Source organism: Acinonyx jubatus, chromosome A2 (genome assembly GCF_027475565.1).
Source record: "Acinonyx jubatus isolate Ajub_Pintada_27869175 chromosome A2, VMU_Ajub_asm_v1.0, whole genome shotgun sequence".
NCBI classification, from domain to species: domain Eukaryota; kingdom Metazoa; phylum Chordata; class Mammalia; order Carnivora; family Felidae; genus Acinonyx; species Acinonyx jubatus.
Genome location: NC_069383.1, coordinates 131,253,495 through 131,259,263, shown reverse-complemented (window position 1 = coordinate 131,259,263; position 5,769 = coordinate 131,253,495). Strand labels below are relative to the sequence as shown.

The following is a 5,769-nucleotide window of genomic DNA, read 5'->3' as shown; positions in this document are numbered from 1 at the left end:
ATTTAGACTGTTTACATTTAATGAAATTATTAATATGTTAGTACTTAAACCTGTAATTTTGTTTATGTTTTATGTTTGTTCTCTGTTTTTGTTTTTTCTTTTTCTTTTTTCTGCTTTTCTATTTTCACATATTCTAGAATTCAATTTTCTTTTATCTATAGTGCTTTTGAGTGTATCTCTCTGTATAGCTTTTTAAGCAGTTACTCTAAGTAGTACATCGCATATACATGACTTGTCACAGTCTATTGAAGGTGTCATTTTTCTGGTTCAGTGAAGTATAGAAAATTTGCCTTCCTTTATGTTCCCTTACTTTCCCTCATGTGTAACATAATGGTCTTAAATATTTCTTGTTCATACCACATCCAATGGCGTTAAAATTTTGGCTTCAATGACCAAATGTAAATTAGAGAACTGAGGAGGAAAAGGAAAGTCTATTGTATTTACCCATATTTTTGCTTACCATGTTCTATCTTCCTTCCTGATATTTCAAACTTCTTTCTTGTATTATTTCCTTTATGCTTAGAAAGTTTCCTTTAGCCATTATTTTAGGGTAGGACTGCTGAAGACAAATGTGCTTAATTTTATTTTATCAGAGAATGTCTTACTTTCTCCTTAATTTATGAGGGTTGATTTCTCTGGATAGAAGGCTCTGACTGGGCTTCTCTCTCTCTCTCTCTCCTTTCTTTCTTTCTTTCTTTCTTTCTTCCTTTCTTCCTTTCTTTCTCTTTCTTCCTTCTTTCTCACTTGAAAAGATGAGAATTCATTCTGGTCTCGATTGCTGTTGATGAGAAATTCATTATCATCCAAATTTTTTTCAACGTAGACGTCACTTCCCTCACTGCATTCAGGATATTTTCTTTGCCTTTACTTTTAAGAAGTTTGACCATGATGTGTCCTGGTGTGATGGATGAATTGTGCCTCCCCCAAATTCATATGTTGAAGCTCTCTCTAATGTTCAGTATGATGGCATTTGGAGAATTCCTTTAGGGAGGTAAGTAAGGTTAAATGAGGTCATAATGGTGAATTCCTAATTGGACGGGCCTGGTGTTCTTATAAGAAGGGAAAGAGGTATCAGATTAATCTCTCTCTCTCTTTCTCTCCATGCATGCCCAGATGCACAGAGGAAAGGTCATGTGAGGTCAGGGTGAGAAGACAGTCATCTATAAGTTGAGAAGAAAGTCCTCACCAGAAACTCACTTGGCTGGTATTTTGATCTTAGACTTCCAGCTTCCAGAACTGTGAGAAAATTAATTTCTGTCATTTAAGCCACCCAGTGTGCTACATTCTCTTCTGTTATGGCAGCCTCAGTAGACTAATACACTTAGTGTGGATTTTTTTTAGTTTATCCTGTTTGGGATTCACTTAGGTTCTTGAATGTAGGTTTATGTCTTTTTCAAAATCAGGAAGATTTCAGCCATTATTTTCTCAAATTTTTTTTAGTACTGCATCTTTCTCCTATCCTTTTGGGACTCCGATGACATGATCCAGTGGCTAGATCTTTTGCTGTGTGGTCCCATGGATTCCTGAGGCTCTGTTTATTTATTTTTAAATCTGTTTTCTTCCTGCTAAGGTTGGGTAATTTATATTGCTTTATTTTCAAGGTCAGTATTCTTTTGTTTATCCTCTCCATTCTGATTTTCAGCCCATCCACTGAGGTTTTAAATTTTGGTTATTGTATTTTTCAGGTTTAAAATTTCCATTTTGTTATCCTTATGTCTTCTATTTCTCCAGAAAAACTTTCTATTCCTTTGCTGAGACTTAATTTTTTTCCCCATTTGTTTCAAATGTATTCTTACTTGTTCATCAAAGCATTTTTATGGTGGCTGCTTTAAACATTTTGTCATGTGATTCTGACATCTATGTCAGCATGGTGTTGGCATTTATTGATGTTCTTTATTAAATTCAAGATATTCTTTTTAAAATTAATTATTTAATATTTTAGAGAGAGTGGAGGAAGAGGGGCAGAGGGAGAGAGAGAGAACCATAAGTAGGCTCTACACTCAGCACAGGGACTTACATGGGGCTTGATCCTAAGATCTAAGATCAGGACCTGAACCAAAACCAAGAGTCAGATGCTCAACTGATTGAGCCACCCAGGTGCCCCTAAATTCAGGATATTCTTAGTTCTTAGTATGATGTGTGACTTTTTTTTTGTTAAAACCTGGAAATTTGGGGTTTTATAAATATTTGGGTATTTCTGAATCTTATTTAAGCCTTCTGTTTTAGCTGGCTTTCCCTGATACTACCAGAGAAGGTGGGAGTTCCAGCTCCCCACTCTTCTTTGAGGGTGGGACAGGGAGACGTTACTGCCCTTGTGGGGATGAAATCTCGGCTACCTGCCCTGCCTTTTGTTACTGCTTTAGCAGCGTTTGGAGTGCTTTGTTCAGCCTGGCAGAAGTGACTTCTAGGTTCCCCCATCAGCCTTTGCTGTTGCAGGCTGGGAAGCGGCCATGGTGTTTTTTTTGTGGTGTGTGGCTGGAGTAGTTATTTTCTGACAGTTTTCTTTCTTGCTAGGCTGTCCTTTTGCTGGTTTTTGGTTGGAGAAACAGGAGTTCATTTGTTTGTTTGTTTAATGTTGATTTATTTTTGAGAGAGAGAGAGAGAGAGAGAGACAGGGCATGAGTGGGGGAAGAGCAGAGACAGAGGGAGACACAGGATCCAAAGCAGGCTCCAGGCTCCAAGCTGTCAGCACAGAGCCCGATGCCGGGCTCCAACCCGTGAGCTGTGAGATCATGACCTGAGCTGAAGTCAGACACTTAACCGACTGAGCCACCCACGTGCCTGGGAGAAAGCAGGATTTAGTTGGAATTTCTTTTGTATGTTCTTGTTAGAATTTCTGGATTGCCGGTTTCTTCTGTCTAGAATGCATGAAGCAAAACGGCTCCTGCCCACCTCCCCCCAAAAATCAAACTAGAAAAAACACAAATTAAACAAACCTGGGAACCTGATCATTGTGTTGTTTTTCAGGTCCCAAGATCCACAGCTCATCTGTCTTCTCTCTATCGTTAAGAATTTCTTTATGTTTCTTCCATATGTAATGCACAGGTTTTTAGTGGTACTTAGTAAAAGGAATAAGAAAAAGTATGACTACTCCATCTTTCCTGTCATGGAAGTAACTTGAACCCTGTCATTTTAATGGCTAATGTTTTTTAATTTACTGTAATGTGCATTTTAGTTTTTTTAGAGTAGACATAAGACAAACACAAGTTTTCTTTTCGTGTGTTCATCACCTAGTTAGGAAGGCACCATAGAATACGTATCAAGTAACCTGTGGCAATAAAGTTAGCATCACAGTCTCCAAAAAGAAATATGTGGACGAATATATAATATATACAATTCAAGGCTGGCCTTATGCTGTTGCATTTAAATCTGTACATATTGTGTAGTTTTTATATCTTAAATAGCTTGTTAGCTTACTACCAGCAGTCCATTTTATTTGGAATTAAAACCTTTCTGTGGACCTTAAGTAGCTACAGAAAAAGCAGAAATCAGCACTTTAAAATTGGTTTATTTTATAACTAAGTGTCAACTAATTACTCCAATAAGTTGAAAATTCTTGCTTATATTAGCCAGAGTTATGTTCATTTTCAGAGAAAAAAATTCCATGTCATAAAATCTCTCTCTTTCTCTCTCACCTCCTTGTTATAAAAAGTTAAGTGTTTCCTCATCTGGGTTTTACTATAGGAGTCGCATAAATGACCAGATTTATTAAACATAGACTTCTTGAGAGCATTCAGGAAAGTTTACAGTCTTCAGTCAGTAGACAACCGCTTATGGGTCTGCAATGCTTACTCTATGAGCCCCTGTCTGGGGCCATTGCCAGAGGCCTCCCCCAGGGAAGTGTTTGGCTCTGTCTTTTCTCAACCACTGTCTTTCCTTTGACTGGGACTGTGTCCAAGGCATGCCTAGATTTCTTGTCTTCCTCTGATCTCACCTCAGTCCATCACACCTCAGGAAATCCCTTTCTTACCTGTTCCTATATCTTTCTTTAGCCCTGGTCCACCAACCTTACCCCTTCCAGCTCCAATTACTTCAGAAGTCACAGAATCACCATTGCTTCTACACAAATGTAGGAACAAAGACCTGGAGAGATTAAAGTGGTTTTGTTAGGACAGGCATATTAATAGTGAAACAGAAGATCAGAATTCCAGTTCTCTAACAAAAAATATTTCTCTCTTTGTTGCATTTTTATAATTCCCTCTTTCTCTTTTTGTTATATTTCTATAATCACCTTGGGGGCAAGGTAGAGGGGAATAAAATATCACTAGCAATGGGTGATTAATGATAAGAATTGACCCAAATCGAGAAAAGGAAAGCCATACATAGATGAATAAAAAATTACAAAATAACTATGGGGCGCCTGGGTGGCGCAGTCGGTTAAGCGTCCGACTTCAGCCAGGTCACGATCTCGCGATCCGTGAGTTCGAGTCCCACGTCAGGCTCTGGGCTGATGGCTCAGAGCCTGGAGCCTGTTTCCAGTTCTGTGTCTCCCTCTCTCTCTGCCCCTCCCCCGTTCATGCTCTGTCTCTCTCTGTCCCAAAAATAAATAAACGTTGAAAAAAAAATTAAAAAAAAATTACAAAATAACTATTGTATCCTGTAATTCAAATTCCCTTCACATTATCTAGAAGTCAATTCACCTGGTGTCAGAATCTGGAGAGAGGTTGGATGGGGCTTCCTTCTACTGTTATAGAAGTAGTCTAAAATATATACTAGTAGTTGACATTTCTTGTGAAATAAATAAAGTTTTTTGCTTGAAAGTAAGGGAAAGCCAACTGAAAAAATGCCTGAAACAAAGGAAAAATCAACGGCTCTTATATTTAATAAATAGGTTTGAGGCATAAGGATTTAAAAGTTGTGGTCAGGAATTTATCTTTGTACGATTCTTGGCTCTGCCTTCCTGCGTTGGCTTAATTTCCAAATAGGATTGACTTTTAAAATCTTATTTATTTATTTATATAAGCAGCATCAGCTTTGTATCTTAAAATCTTAGACACTCTAGGGGAATGAAGGTCTTTTTTCACAATAGTAAGAGTGATGCACATTTTCTGACTGGAACTACTAAGGTCACATGCTCATCTCTGGACCAATCTGCTGAAGACTGGAATGCTCAGATTAGCCTAAATTCCTAATACATTTCTTAACCCCAGAGATGGAGTCAGTTCTATTGAACTACGTAAGTTGAGGGAAGGGTAGGAATATTTCCCATAGAGGAATATTGAGACACTATCAGCGAAAGAAGGAAGGAATGCTGGGAAGATAGATCAACATGTATCTATTGTCCACAGAGGAAGTTATAATCTGAGTAGAGAATGAAGTCAGGGGAAAATTAATCCCATAAACACCAAGACTTTCTTTGCTATCTCTGATTTAACTATCTCTTCTGAATTGGAGATAGGATCCTAAAGGTTCCGATTTCTCCCAAAATCTGTTTCAGAATTTTCCTGAAAATTTTCTCCTATCACATGCCTTTTGTGTTAAGAATTTGTGTGTCATCCTCGTGCAGGGCCCATGCTAATCTTCTCTGTATCATTCCAATTTTAGTATATGTGCTGCTGAATGAGCACATACATCACTTTTGTTATTAAAACTATCTTTTTTCAAAGCATGAGTCTTCAAGTTACATTTTTTTAAAAATGAAATTATTATTCAATTTTATCTTTTCTACTTTGTTTAACCATGTACATCAAGGCAATATGAACCCATTGTGAATATACTTACTTTATTCTAGCAAAGTTATGCGTAGGTAAGTTTGGGAGGCTAGACTGG

The 5,769-nt window shown here is 37.6% G+C and overlaps 1 non-coding gene across 1 annotated transcript; it reads right to left on the bottom strand.

Moving 5' to 3' along the window:
- Positions 1-5,461: 5,461 nt before the first annotated feature.
- Positions 5,462-5,567, bottom strand: LOC113593610 (U6 spliceosomal RNA). Its single transcript, XR_003413890.1, has one exon. It is a non-coding gene; the product is annotated as a U6 spliceosomal RNA (small nuclear RNA).
- Positions 5,568-5,769: the final 202 nt, after the last annotated feature.